A 16,430-nucleotide genomic window follows, 5' to 3' on the forward strand; every position below is an offset into this window, starting at 1 on the left:
GTAAAACTTCAAAGATAATATTATTAGATTTATTGCTTTTTAGACCAAAGCTGAATCAGTAAGTATATATATTAAACATCTGCATTGCAAAGTACCATAAATGACATATGATGGAGCTCAGAAGCATAAAATCTGGCCAATACCTCCCAAGGAACTTAGATTCTACTTGAGGAGATAAGGCACGAACACATAAAACTTAAGAAACTATAAAGTTCCAGTAAATTTCAGGTTTTGAAATGTATAGATTAAATAAAAAAACTATGAAATGCATCATGTACATTTTCAAAAAACTTACAGACAGAAGCTTACATACATTACCCTCCTGACTGCCTCGTCTGACTTTCATACCATGCCTTACCTGCTATCTCATCCAGGAACTTGCCTTTCGTGTCTGTGACCTCACCTCACAGCATCCAACCATTCTTGCTGCTCTTTTATCCTAGAATATTGCTCACCCTCCTTCTTGGATTCTTGAGTTTTTCCTGGGACCTCCATTTTGTTGAGGGTTCCGTGCTGTCCAACCTTCATTCACCTCTTGGCTCTGCTCTAGACTTTCTGGACTTCAAAACCATACTATCTGGTGGATGCCTTCTTTCTCCTCCTTTTCCTCCCTTTCAGCCTTCTTTTGTCTATTGTCTTCCCTCATTCAAATGGAAATTTCTCAAGGTCAGGGCCCACCTTTTTGCTTCTATTTCTCCAGAGTTTGGTATGGGTGTCTGACACATTGTAAGTAGTTAATAAATGCTTCTTTCCTGGCCTACAGAATGTTAAGATTTCTTCTACATGGTGGTGCATTTAATGAAACCAATACACTGATGACCATAGGCAATAAGAGTTGAAAATGTTTAATAAAATTAGCTTGATAATTGAAAAAAAAAACTTAATTAGATTTGATACTAAACACAATTCTCCCTATTATGTTTATTTTTATGTAATAACCTGTGTTTGAAGGGGAAAAAAACCCAACAAATTGGCTTCTAATTCTAAACACTCTAATTGCCCTTCCAGGGTTATGATGCTATTTAGCATTTCTATAGCCCTTTATATTTTCAGAGTGCTTCCAAATAATTAGTTAGTCATTCCTCATCAGCCTTGTGAGTTCCAGCACCTATGTATTTATGTTTTTGCTAATGATGCTTTCATGTGCATTTTAATTATGGCAGATTATCATGTCCGTATGGTTGGAAAAGGTGCCTTAGGGCATACCCATTGATTTGATCATTGAAACAACATTAGTCTGAGTTGATACATGAGGCTATACAACATAAAATGAGCTTGTATTCAGTTGCATTAAGTTCTTATCTGAAACTTGTTCAGCTGTGCTCACCTGTCATCTCTGTGTAATTTGATGACAAAAACAGTGTGATTAATATATTCTACCACAGGGGCTTGCATCCAGGAGTCATCTTAATCCAGAAATGGCCTGATATTTATGCCCTATGTGGGCTTCATTGGTTCTATTATGAGTAGAAGATTGAGCCTGCAGAATAGGTGACTGACCCTATAAAGGAAGAGAAAGTATATATATGAGATGAGAATTAGACAATATGTGCTACCTGGGTTCATTAATTTTGAATTAGATGGTTAAAGAAAGTCTTTAATAAGAAAACCTGCTCCTGGAAAAAAGGGTGATGTAGATTGAATTCTTCTTCATGAGCTTTCCAAGTCGCTTTTTGGAATCTATTCCTCTAAGGTTATCTTCCTTATTTCCAAAATGCCTATTTCCCTCACAATGTCTTTCAACTCTAGTGGCCAATATGAGTCAGCCCTTGCCATTATCTGTCTTTATTTTTTCTACAGCAAAGTTTATGGGAGCATGGGCTCATAGGCCCAGAGCTAGAAGGGACCTCTGAAGTCATGCAGATGAAACCCCTTGTTTTACAGATGAAGAAACTGAGACTCAGGGAGGTTAATCAATCAATCAATCAATATTCAATAAACATTTATTTAGTGCCTATTAATTGTCAGATGCTGTGCTAAGTGCTAGACTAAGTGAATTGTTTGAGGTCACAGAAGTTGTAGCTGAGGTAGAATTTGAACCTGGTTTCTAGATCCAGGCTATTCAGGGTGGTACTGCTTTCTTCTAAGTGAAAGTGAGTACTAATAGCTCAGTAACACAAACTAACTTGCTACATATGGAGTTTCTTTCCCAGATATTATGATACTTTAGCTCAGGTAACAAGGATGTTTCTTGAGAATACTCTTATGAAAATACAGAGTATTAGAGCTTTCTAAGGGCCTTAGAAATTATCCAGTCCAACTTTTCATTTTATAAATATGAAAACTGAGAGCCAGAGAAGTTCAAGTTATTAATTCATACATGTCTTTCCAGGCCTTTCTGAAATCATTCTGCTTGTCATTTCTTAAAGCACAATAATACTCCATTACTATCATATACCACAGGGGGCAGCTAGGTGGCGCAGTGGATAAAGCACCAGCCCTGGATTCAGGAGTACCTGAGTTCAAATCTGACCTCAAACACTAGCTGTGTGACCCTGGGCAAGTCACTTAATCCTCATTGCCCCGCAAAACAAAACAAAACAAAACAAAAACAACTATCACATACCACAGTTTGGTTAGCCATTGATGGACATTCCTTTGATTTCTGATACTTAGCTACCACAAAAAGAACTGCTAGAAATATTTTTGTACAAATAGGTGTTTTTATTTGGGCGGGGGGATGTCTTTGGGATATAAACATAGTCCTTTAGGGATAGTTCCAAATTGCTCTCCATAATGGCTGAATCAGTTCACAACTTCATCAGCAATAGATTAGTGTCCCAGTTTTCCCACATCCCCTCCAACAGTCAATGTTTTCTTTTTTTGTTACATTTTCCCCTCAGATAGGTGTGAGGTGGTACCTCAGAGTTGTTTTAATTTAAATTTCTCTGATCAGTAGTGATTTAGAGCATTTTTTTCATAAAACTATGGATAGCTTTGATTTCTTTGTCTGAAAACTGTCTATTCATATCCTTTAATCATTTATCAGTTGGGGAATGAATTACATTTTTATAAATTTGACTTGGTTCTCTATATTTGAGAAATGATACTTGTTGTAAAAATTATTTCCCAGTTTTCTGCTTTTCCTTATACTTTTGTTTGCATTGGTTTTGTTTGTGTAAAAACTTTTAAATTTTATATGATCAAAATTATTTATTTTACATTTTGTAATTCTTTCTATATCTTCTTTGGTCCTAAATTCTTCCTACATCCTTGAATCTGATAGATAAACTATTCCATGCTCTCTTAATTTGTATAAATCATATACCCATTTGACCTTATTTTAGTATACAGTGTGAGATCTTGGTCTATCCCTCGTTTCTGCCATACTGTTTTCCAGTTTTCCCAGAAGTTTTTATCAAATAATGAGTTTTTGTTCCAAAATCTTGTATCTTTGGGTTTATCATATACTAGATTAATGTAATCATTTAGTATAATATAGTTTATACCTATTCTATTTCACTGATTCACCACTCTGTTTCTTAGCCAGTACCAGATTGTTTTTGATAATTACTGCTTTATAATAGAGCTTGATATCTGGACACTTATTTCTTAAATGCCTTCTTTATGCAGGTTCCTGGGGAGATAAATACTAGTATAGCATAGACCTGGCTATCAAAGAACTTATCTAATTGGGTCAGAAAAAAATACTTATAAACAAATAATTATGATAAAGTAGAATGAAGCAAATATGAGTTATGTATTGGGGAAATATGCAAGCAGAATGCTGTGAGAACTTTGAGGCAAGAGAGATAACTTCCAAGTTGAGAGGATCAAAGAAGATCTTATGGAAGTAGTGGTTTTTAACAAAAAAACTTACCTTACATACCCAGTTAATTTGATCTAGAAGCTGATTTCCAGTTAAAAGCTTCTGTAGTGAATTTAATGGTAGAAATTTCCATTGCTATGATTGGCTGATGAGGAAGGGTCTTTTGGAGCACATTCATTTAGTCCTTTAAGTACAGTTTAAAAAGATGGGAATGATCCCAAGGGAAAATGGTAAACCTCTTCTTCTTTTTCATAATCAAGAAAATCTTCCTTGAGTACATGCTCTGTCTAGGACACAATGCTGAGTATTGGATTTAAGAGTCAGAAGGATCTGGGTTGAGAACCAACCTTCAGCCTTGTGTCCTCTAGTGTCAGAACACTGCCAGTATAGGGTTTTACTTACACATTGGGGGCAATAAATAAATGTCTGTTAATTAAATGGTTATTTAATGACTACTCATCTATCTCTTAATGTCTTCTTTCTTTTAGCTAGTATATATATATATATATGTATATATGTATATATATATATATAAAGAAGACATGTTAAGTTCCCATTTACCTAAAAAAGAAAGAATTAAATAACACTCCTAATCAAACATATTTGCTGATAACCTGTACATGTTGGCTATACTGGTAATGGCTAATACAATTTTTTTGTAGGTCTTTTGCATATGGCTTTAGTATGCCAGTGACTCATTGTAGAGTGGAAATGTACTTGGGTCTTTGAAAGCTAAATCATTAAAATGCAGTCTTACATATCCTACCAAGCTGGAACAGATATGTGTATGGGTCCAGTAATGGACTTTATGCATGCCATCTGAGGACCACCCAGCTAAAGTTAGAGAAACATTATCAGTTGGCCTCAGGGTGATGATTTTTTTTTTTAGCCACAGTTAACTCACAAAGACTATTAGGTAAGGAAGAGTTGTCATCTGAGTTAGTAGAGGGAGGATCCATGCTGTTGAAAGCACAAAATCCTTAAATGTTAAAGTAAATAGTAGAAAGCTTGGGACTAGAAATGGGAAACTTCTGTACTACTTCTTCTGATTCTGACTTTTGGGCATTTGTCTTTGGTTCTTAGTTACTTGATTTCTAAAATGATGGCGGTAGATATATAAGGTCCCTTCCAGATGAAAAATTGAAGGGTGCTATGTGCCCACCCTACCTCACTAAGACCATAAAGTATGGTCAGGTTATTTTCTGGATTCTGGTAGTTTTTATTGTTAATTGTTTCAATCTTGTCCAACTCTTCATGATCCCATTTGAAATTTCTTGGCACAGATACTGGAGTGGTTTGCCATATCTGTCTCCACCTCATTTTACAGATGAGGAACTGAGATAAACAGGGTTAAGTGACTTTCCCAGGGTCAACACCTAGTAAGTGTTTGAGGCCAGATTTAAGCACATGAAGAAGAGTCTTTCTGACTCCTGGCCTTGTGTCCTATACACTGTGCCACTTAGTTGCCCATTCTGGTAATTGGTGGAATATATATGGAAGAAAAAGAGTCTCTGAGTATTTGTGATAGTATTGAGAAGTAAAGAGCATAGAATTTAGAAGATGTAGTATGAGAGGAAAGTTAACATTGTTTTCAGATTGAATATTGGTCATCTTAGAAAGAGTATGTGGTTTGAGAGTAATGTGATTATGTGGGTGTAGATCCTTGGGGATTGAGGGTCACCTCTAGTTTGGCCTTAATTTCTGGAAGTCCAGGTAGAGCAAGGATAAAGTTGCATTTGGAAGCAAAGGGGTACATGCTGGCATCCAGCTAGTGGGTTTGAGTAAGCCCTCCACAAAACAGCGATATTATTTGGGGGCCAGTGATAATGAGATCTATAAAATGTGGGACAACAGGAAGAATTTTGAGACACTAAGACTTTCCACAAGGAGAAAGAGCGGCACAGTGACAGTGTAAGAAAGATAAGCACAAAGAACTGGATATTTAGAGTTTGAAAGTAGTAAGAGTATGAAAAGGATTATGTCATTTAAAATACGATTTTATTGTGCAATTAAAGATTTTTCATGCTAAGTTGTGTTAGAGGGATGCACTGAGACATCAAAGGCCTCCCTTAGATCTTTTGCATATCAATTTGTATTCTCCACCACAGAATTATTGTTGTTGTTGTTGTTTTGCTTGGTTTTGTTTTTGGTGTTCAGAACACCGCACTGGGTTTTTATGGAATATAAAAAAAATGAAGAACACATATCTGTGCTTGTGGAGGTTTCAGTCTTGTGTGGGAACATATGTATCATGAAGAGTTGCAAGTAGGATTTAAAAGCAACTCACATATACAGACATATTACTAATGTAAGTTAAGAGCCTTGTCATTTGTACGATTTAGAGAGGCCAACTAGATACAAGGTGGTACTTTCTTCTTCCCCATCTATATTGTTACTCATGTATCACAAAGGTCTGCTTATAAGGCAGTATAACCTATATGAGAGTTCCATATCATGGGCCCTCAACACAGAATGTTAACTAAGTTCCAGTGTATATAAGCACAGAAGGAACTCAAACTAAAGGCTTGAACAGAGTAAGCTATAGACATGGCCCTAGGGGTCATGTGTCTCATCTGATCTGAAGATGAATCAGATTCCATTTCTGTTTGCTTGATGACTTCATAATAAAACTAGAATCTTTGACCTTGTCCTTGAAACATTTGGGATAATGTGCAGCTTATATCCCCCTCTTGCCAGCCCAAACCTTTCCACCACCTTATCTCTGATAGCTCATCATACTGTAAGAGATCAGAAGGGAAGATTTTGCCTAAGAGGATATCCCTTCATTGAATTGAGCATCACCAGAGCTGTCTTCATAAATAATACTCTTAGTGAACACTCAGGAATTGCCCTCAGGGTTAGGGAAAGATGTTCTTTAATTAAGTCAACTTTCTGACTTTAATTATTGTCTAGACCAGAATAATTTTGCAAGCCTGTGAGTGTAAGAGTCGGGCTTTGCTGATACTAATCACTCACCTTTTTGGCATTTATACTGATTCCAAACAGAAGCTGCCAAAGCAAGTTCAAAAGGTGTGTGAGCCACAGTTCACATCTCCATGTCAGATCTTCAAACTGGATTAAATGTTTGTCTCACCTGGCTTGATGGAATTGGCAAGGTCGCTTCCCTGCAATCCCTACTGGATGTGTCACAATGGAAGCACATCATGTGGCAAGTGGAAGGTGAAATGGCACTGACTTACACTCTGTTCAAGACAATGAACACACTGAAATATTGAAGGTAGCAGCAGTGACCTCACCATGGCATGAAGAAGAGGCTTGGACTTGAGTAGTTCTCTAGCTAAGTGGCTATGTGACCTTGGGTAAGCCTTAGGGTCCTAGGATGTCCACCTCCCCAGGTCTCATTTCCTTGTCTTTAAAATGAAGGGGGTCGGGGGCAGCTAGGTGGTGCAGTAGATAAAGCACAGGCCCTGGATTCAGAAGTTCCTGAGTTCAAAGCCGGCCTCAGACACTTGACACTTACTAGCTGTGTGACCCTGGGCAAATCACTTAACCCCCATTGCCCTGCAAAATCAATCAATCAATCAATCAACAAACAAACAAACAAACAAACAAATAAATAGTTAAATAAAATGAAGGGGGTCAGACTAGGTGATCTCTATGGTCTCTAATTTGAATGTTCCATATCCTTATAGTCCTTTTTCTTCAGGTTAAATTAAAATCACATAAATATATAAGCACATATACATAAATAAAAATATAAATTGTATACCTCAAAGAGGTATATATATATGCATGCGTATTCTCAAATAGGTATATATATATGCATATAAGTATGACTATGTGTATTTTTCTGAGTATATGTAGATAGAACTTTAATATTGAGAACTTTAATTGATCTATTTCTCTGTGTTTCCATTTGTTTAAAATATCCACCAACAAGACTGATCCCATGCTTGTCTCAGTCCAACTTCAAAATAAAGGTTATATCTTACCTTAACCTTCCCCTTCTCTAAGCATATTCGTGGTAGATTTAGACCCAAAAGGGATCTTAGAGGTCATCTAATCCAACCCCCTCATTTTCCACATAAGGAAACTGGCCTAAAAAGTTTGCAAGAATTGTCCAAGCTTTTCTAGATATTAAGTAGCAGTCGGTGGTTTTGAACTAGGTCTTTGACTCCAGATCAGGCCATCATTTCACCTTACCCTGCTGTCTCTCTGACGATGATTAGGGAGAAAAAAGCTAGAGCCATGTAATGTAATGTTTTTGGCATTTGAACCTGATAAACATAACTCAGAATTCTTGCTTTAACAGAGATCTGTTTTTTTCTACCTCCTCCTAAACATCCCATTGGGGGAAAGAACAAAATCCTTTTAACAAATATACATAATTGAGAAAACCAAATTCCCTTATTGGCTATATTGGATATTGGTTATATCTAAAAAAAATACTTTTCATTCTGCATCCTGAGTCCATCAAGAGATGGACAGCATGTTTTATCATTAGTCTTTTGGAATCAGGAATAACTATTGCATTGATCAGAATTCTTATGGTTTTTGAAATGAATGCTTACAGTGTTGTTACTATAGAAACTGTTCTCTTGGTTCTGAACATTTTATTATTCAGTAGTTCATCCAAATCTTTTAAAATGTTTTTTATAATTTTGATGCTTTATTATAAATTATTGTTTTGGTTCTGCTCACCTCACTGTATCAGTTCATAAAGGTCTATCCATGATTCTTTGGAGTTGTCTTTCCCTTCATTTCTTATAGCATACTAATATTCCATTACATTCACATACTTCTGCATGGCTTATATTTCAAAGAGATCACAAAAATAGCAAAAGGTCTTATAGGCACAAAATACCGCATATCTTTTTGTGGAGGCAAAGAATTGGTAACTAAGGGGATGCCTATCAATTGGGGAATGGCTAAATACACTGTGATGGATGAATATAATACAACACCACTGTGCTGTCACTTTCCTAATCTCTCATCTGGCTTCTGTGCCACCCAACGTGCTCCTGGGTCCCTTTCTCCTAGCATCAGTTGCTACTATATGTATTCAGGGAATATCCAGTTGATATGAATTGGTCTAAGTGAAATGAATGATTGAGCTAAATTCACTTGAGTAGGCAGCAGGAATAAAAGTCAACCCACAGTTTGTATACAGCTAGATTTATATTGCCTTGGTTTTCAGTTTCCAAATGCTTGTCGAGGTGTTCCTCTGTGTTGTGTCTGTCTCCTAGTGGAATTTTTGGTTCTTTCCCTTGTTTATCATTATGGCCCAACATTGGTGTTGATTTTGCTTTGCTATTCCCTAGGGAGGCAGATGGAATCCCCCTGAATAGTTGAAATTTGATTCAGTACTATTGGGGGTTTTCTACCAACAGTGCCAAATTTCACTTCTAAATACTTTCTAGAGTCTGTGATGCCCTGTAGTCATCTACTTGTTGGTTTTTTTTTTTACATGAAGAGTATATTTATTGCCATGCTACAAAAAAAGTATATTGGGCCCTTATCTTAATCACTTTAAGAAGTATAACTAAGAATTCTTTTACCTAGGGCAAAAACAAAGATCATGGTGTGTGTACATAGCAGAGGACACTTGGTTGGGGGTGGTGGTGGTGATGGGTTGCAGTGACTAATGTGACTAACATGAATGGAATCATGCAGATAGTCTTTGCCCTCCAGGAACTTACAGTCTAATGGAGGAAGACAACACCGAAAAGAAAGCTGAAGGGAGTAGGGTATAAATGGAGCTGGGTGTTGAAAGGAGAGTGGTAGAGGAGACAGAGAAATCTCAGAGTGGTGCAGGAAGGTGAGGAATGAGGAGATATCTGTGCAGAGCCCTCACCTTAAATGGAGATTTTGATGTAAGAAGAACATAAACTGGAGTCCATAGAATTGGAGGTGACTCCTGGGCCCAGCACTTACTGGCTATGTGACTTTAACGAAGTCACTTCATTTTTCTAAACCTCTATTTCCTCAGTCTGGGATGATCACACTAGCATAATCTGCAATACAGAAATGTCAGGAGGATGATACTTTTGTAAACTATAAAGGATTATTATTCCTACTGAGGAAGTGAAAGAGCATTTAGTTGTTTAATAGTGATTTGGACTTTCAAAATTGGTTATGTCTAATTGGCTAAACACAAAGCTGTAGCTATAATTTTAGGACAAGTACCACAATGTACCCTAAGGGTAAGCATTAGGAATGTGCCTTCAGTTGAAGGGGTGGGGTAGAGAGTGTGGTGACTCACATGGTGGAGTATTGAAGTCAGAGAAAGAGATCCTATGCTTTTTTTTCTTTGTTGTAGAGCTTAGATATTTGGACAGTAGAGGTAGGGCTGAATGAGGTAGGAGGATCTTGAGGTAGAGGAGTTGTGACTTTTGTACCACTACTGTTAGGGGGATAAGAAAGGATGGGAAGGAGCTAGCCCCAGCCTAGGACAGCATGGCTTCGTTGTTTAATTAAATAGGCTTTTCAGATTACTGAAGGACAACTATCATTAGTATCTTCTAAATTCAGTATTCTAGAAACAAACCCCAATCTATGGCTTTGGGTAGATCATACTTGCGGTCTTGTTCATCTTTGCCCCCTAATCTGTTATATATTTTCATGAGGTTGGGCCCACAACCCTATTATTTCTCTGTGGGGCACAGAGGTTTAATTTAGAAGGCAGGAAGCAAAGGACAGTAAATGAAAATGACAGAAATGTTTTTTGAGGTCTGTCTTAAGCAGTAAATCAGATTAATTTTGTGACCGTTACGTAATCCCCCACTAGACCCTGTGACCAGCAGCCATGCTGGAAGCTTTGTTACCAAGGGAACCACAAGCCATGGGGTTTGGGCTACACAATACAGTGTGCTGTGTTTGTGTTACATGGAAACAAAGTTAGTGTTGTTTTGTGATAGTGGTGAGCTCAGGGGGTGCCAGTCTGTTGATTACTTTGATTTTAACTTGAGGACACAAAAGGAGGCTCCTTTGTGTTCCTGCAGCCCCTATTTATGAAAGAAAACCCATCCTTTATTTCCTTTGCCTTTATTTTGAAGCCCCCCATGCCCCAATTGATGTTAACTAATTCCCAGCTCAGTTTGTCTTTAAGTTTTCTGTGCTTGGTAAGGGTCCAAATCAACAAGTAATTATTCAGTACTTTCTCTGTGCCAGGTACTATGTAGATGTTGGGAATACAAAGTTAGTCAGTCAACGATCAACCCACCACCATCCCACTTGCAGTCTGACAACCAGCAAGCATTTATCAAGTACCTACAGAATCTCAGACACTGCATTAAAAAGGGGAGGTGGGGCAAGAACAGGGTCCCTGTTCTCAAGGAGCTCCAATCCTAACAGGAGGGACAAACAGCTGTAACATAGAAGGTATATACAGCACAAACAGGAGACAATCTCGGAGAGAATGCACTAGCAGTGGTGGGGGCCAGGAGGGATAGAAAGGCCTCCAACAGAAGGGGAAATTTGGGAGGCAGCTAGATGGTGCAGTGGATAAAGCACCGGCCCTGAATTCAGGAAGACCTGAGTTCAAATTTGACCTCAGACATTTGACACTTATTAGCTGTGTGATCCTGGGCAAGTCACTTAACGCTCATTGCCCTGCAAAAAAAAAAAAAAAAAAAGTGGAATTTGAACTTACTCTTGGAAGGAAGCCAGGATGTGGAGGTGAGGAGGGAGAACACTGCTCTCAGGGCATTTACGTTTTATTGGGTGGAGGCAATATAGACATATATAAATAGAGAGAGAATCAATACTCAGGGAAGCATTTTCTCCACCTCTCCCAGGACTCTATCCTCCAGCTCATTTTGGTAAGATCTAGGTCTCCACATCTGTCAAAACTCATTACATCTAAGGTGTTGATAAAAGCCTAAAGCATTCCCCCTCCTAGGGGTTATTTGTATTTTTATGGAGACTCTCAGAGCCTATAAGATGCATAGGACTAACCCTCTAATAGAAGATTTGAGAGGTGATGGGGAGATTTGGGTGTGGGGACGGCTTTCTGGCAGCCTTGGATCAACTTCCCCTCCACCTCCAAGACTTTGGGTGCTGCTGCCGGCCTGGCATGGCATTTGAGCCCTCCAGCTTGGTTCGCTGTGAAACGTAGGCTTCATTCTGCTGCTAAGGCAGAGCAGTGCTGAGCTGCTTGGGCTCCACCTCTTCTAGACCTCCATCTGCCCTGCTGCATGTTAGAACCATGTTGCCTTTCAAATAAAGCTGCTGTGAATTCGCGCTGCCAACGTTTAGTCCTGTTAAGTTGGAGCAGCTGCTCTTAATCTTGGTAGACTCAATTCTAAGTGTTGTGTGAGAATTGCTATTCTTATTACTCACATGGGAAGATGCCAAAGCATACAAGGCTTCTCCACACTCTTCAGAACTTTTGTTAACATTTCCCCCACATGCAAACCCACTCATGGAGCCATAGGATTAGAATGGATTTTACCGGAGGTCAGGGGGAGGTAGGGGACAGATTGACTGTGGAGGGTGTCTTGGGAATCTGTTCATCTGTCTAAATTAGTCGAAGACCCTTCATGATGCCAGTGTCTGACAACTATCTCAGTACCTTTCTAGGTTCCACCTGAGTACCGAAGGTCAAAGCCACTGGGTATGAGATCTCCTGGGCCAGTCTATAATGTACAATGAAACCATGATTTTTTTTCTTACCACTCCTTTCTTTTCCATGTCCTACCCTGCACTGTGGTTTTTGTGCTACTCCTCCTTGTTCTAGTTCTTCCCCTTTACTGTGCTGCCTTTGCTCTTAATACCCCATTTCTGGATCCTTACACATAGGGATGAAAATGAAAAGTACTCCAGATTAGGCATGAGAGGACCAGGTTCTACCATTTCCCACAATCTTAGCAAGGCTTTTCCTCTCCTGGCCTCAGTTTCCCTATCTGTAAAATTAGATGACCTCTAGGGTCCCTTCTGGCTTTAACTATATGTTTCTATGATCTTCCATATCAGAATCTACCTTTTTTTCTTTCCTGTCCCTTCTGGGCCCTGCTTAGTTACTAATTTAATAAACTAACAAGGTTTCAATGATATAACACCATTTTCCCATACCTGGAATAGGGAAAGTTTTTGTATAGTATCAGAAACCTTCTCTATCTTAACCCCAAAGAACCAGTTAGAGTGTGAGCTAAAGAACTACAGCTGGGGGAATAGGAAAATACTTATGGGTATGGGGTTCCTGGGCCACTTTTAAAAAATCCTTATTTTTTCCAGTTATTTTATTTTTTTCCAGTTACTGGTAAAGATAGCTTTCAACATTCATTTTTATAAGATTTTGAGTTCCCAAATTTCCTCCCTCCCTCTTTTCCCTCCCCATTCCCCAAGATGTCAAGCAACCTGATATAGGTTATATATGTACAATCACATTAAACATATTTTCATATTAGTCCGGTTGTGAAAGAAGAATCAGAAAAAAATGAAAACCCTCAAAAAAGAAAAAAAACCCATGAAAATCAAAAATAGTATGGTTTAATCTTCATTCAGATCCCATCATTCTTTTTCTGGATATGGAGAACATTTTTCAACATGAGTCCTTTGGAATTGTCTTGGAACATTGTATTGCTGCCAAGAATCTATCACAGCTGACCATCACACAATGCTGCTGTTACTGTGTTCAGTGTTCTCCTGGTTCTGTTCACTTCACTCAGCATCAGTCCACTTAAGTCTTTCCAGGTTTTTCTGAAATCCACCTGCCCATCTTTTCTCAAAGCACAATAGCATTCCATTATATTAATATTCTACAACTTGTTCTGCCATTCCCAAAGTGATGGACATCCTCTTGATTTCCAATTCTTTGCCACCACAAAAAGAGCTGCTAGAAATATTTTTGTACATGTGTGTCCTTTTGGGATACAGACCTGATAGTGGTATTGTTGGGTCATAGTATATGCACAGCCCCATAGTCCTGGACCACATTTTTTTTTTGTAGGGCAATGAGGGTTAAGTGACTTGCCCAGAGTCACACAGCTAGTAAGTGTCAAGTGTCTGAGACCAGATTTGAACTCAGGTCCTCCTGAATCCAGGGCTGGTGCTTTATCCACTGCACCACCTAGCTGCCCCCTCGACCACATCTTAAACAATAATTAAATATGGTAACTTCCGCATGAAGCCTTTCCTGATCCCCCCCAGTGCTAGTGCCTTCCATCTCAAACTACTTTGCATTTTACTATTTTGTATAAAAATATATTTTATATATGTACTTAACATTATACTGTATATATTTACATATGCTTTTATTGTTTCCCCCATTAGAATATAAGCACATTGTGAGTAAGGATTGTTTCATTCTTTGTAGACATAGTCTAGGCACCTAGTACAGTGGCTGCCACGAAGTAGACACTTTAGAAATACTTGTTCATTATTGACTGATTAATTTTTTTTTGAATGCCGAAAGGGATGATATAGCTTCTAATGAATGAAATTCTAATTTCATTCTAATGAATGAAAATATGCTGTGGCAAAGAGCACTGGGGTTCGATGCTTTTCTTCTGGCTCATTGGTTTTTTGTGCTCTACCCCACTCTTCTCCCTCTACCCCCAAACAGAGTAGAAGGCAAACACTGAACAGAGAAAAGTGATGGTGTCTAGTAGTATTATAGAATACCACTTAACCTTAGGGCTTCAGCCTCAATTCTTTTCTCTAGCTAAGTGGTACCATTAGAGTCCTGGACCTGGAGGCAGGAAGACCTTAGTTCAAATTTATTTTCAGACATTAGCTATGTAGACCTAGACAAATCCCATAACCTTGGTCATCCTCCATTTCTTGATCTATCAAATGGGAAAAATAACAGCACCAAAGTTGTGAGGGCCAAATGAGATATTTGTAAAGCACTTTGCAAACCTTAAAGTGTTATAAATACTAGCTATAATGACTCTTGACTGAGATTGTTGGTATTAGACTGGTAAGGCGGTATCAAATTGGCAAAGGGTCCTATTTAGTCCTTGGTACAATGATCTGACTGTTTTACTTCCTCTCGCCTTTCCAAGGTTATCCTTGTGTCTAGGACTGAATTTGTTTCCTGTTTGTCTTGTGCATATTAAACGTAATAATACTAACAACACTTATTAAGTGGCTAGTGTGTGCTACCGTGCTAAGAGTTTTACAAATATTATCTTATTTGATCCTTACAATGCTGAGAGGTAGGTACTATTATTATCTACATTTTATAGTTGTGGAAACTGTGGCAAACAGAGGTTAGAGTGACCCACCCAAGGTTACACTGCTAATAAGTGTCTAAGACTGGATTTAATTAATGTATTCTTAACTTCAGGCCAAGGGCTCTAGACACTATACCACCTATCTGATGGGCACGATCAGAGAACTCCCCCCTCCCAATTTATCTGTGCCTAGTGTATACCCCATTGAACATGTCTGGAACTGGGTTCCTTCTAATGACGCATCTATCCTGTAAGCCCTTTTATCAAAGACAAACACAGGGGCAGCTAGGTGGCGCAGTGGATAAAGCACCTGCCCTGGATTCAAGAGGACCTGAGTTCAAAGCCGGCCTCAAACACTTGACACTAGCTGTGTGACCATGGGCAAGTCACTTAACCGTCACTGCCCTGCAAAAAAACAAACAAAACAAACAACAACAACAACAAAAGACAAGCACAACCAGACATTTATACTTGGGTTCCATAAATTGCCTTTTTCTCCCTTTCTTACTCCACTCCTTCACCCCCATCTTCACCAGGGAAGACTGACCATTGAATTGACAAGAGCTGACTCAATAACCTTAAAAGAAGTGATTCTTCCTTTTAGCAGTGCCTCTTCTTCCATTATCCTGAATCTGTAGCGTGGAATACCAGAGACTATCTGTGATGATTAGGGAAGGAGTATTTAGGGAATTCCTCCCCAACCCTGGCAGAAATGGCAATTGTTCACAGGTAGCTAACAGAGCAGGTAGTTGTTCAGGTCATCTTGAGTCAGGATCTCAAGACCATGAGTGCCTTTTCTGTTTGATAATTCTTTACCTGAGCTTAAGTGACAGAATAGACTTTGAGGCAACTTTGTGAGTGGGAGAAGTCAGGGTCTACTATGTCCCTCCATTGGTGCTGGCTGAATGAACATGCCCTCCACCCCCATTTACTACAGAAGATAACCACTGGCACTGAGCTAAGGATGAGCTGTTCAGAAAAACTCTGGCTCTTTCTGGAGGACCTAGGGCAGGGAGGGCGGGGAGAGGGGCTGGAGACATTGGCTCCCTGAGATAGACAGCTGAATCTAGGCCTCTTTCTCTCTCTTCACCAAATTCCTATTCTCCTTAACAAATGCTTAAAAGTCTAAACTCTTGATAAAGCTTATACTTTATTGGCGACCACTCATTAGATATTTTAGACAGTATAGCTAGAATTTTAGCCCCTTACAATAGGGTGGGGGAGGGGCCTAATATGAAAGTGACCACTTAGTCCTTGATCTCAGTGACCTTCAAACTTGAAACCCACACTCATAGGAAATAGTCCGTGAGATCAAGGACTAGGTCACTTTCATATTGTTCCCCACCCTGTACTTAGCACAGTGCTTAGCACTCAATAAGTACTTAATAAATATTTTTTCAAATCTTTCAATAATAAGGCCTCAGGTAGGAGTTCACACCTGAAATGTGATTGAAAAAAAAATACCTGTTATTGTCCATTTTATATGTCCCCAGGGGAATGTAAGCTTCCCCTGGGGTAAAGGA

At 38.8% G+C, this 16,430-nt stretch overlaps 1 protein-coding gene across 1 annotated transcript in view; it reads left to right on the forward strand.

Annotated features, from left to right (window-relative positions):
• The window catches only part of NCKAP5 (NCK associated protein 5), a 1,132,898-nt gene that overhangs the window by 24,827 nt on the left and 1,091,641 nt on the right, over nucleotides 1–16,430 (forward strand).

The sequence above is a fragment of the Dromiciops gliroides genome, chromosome 3, assembly GCF_019393635.1.
Source record: "Dromiciops gliroides isolate mDroGli1 chromosome 3, mDroGli1.pri, whole genome shotgun sequence".
Taxonomy (NCBI): domain Eukaryota; kingdom Metazoa; phylum Chordata; class Mammalia; order Microbiotheria; family Microbiotheriidae; genus Dromiciops; species Dromiciops gliroides.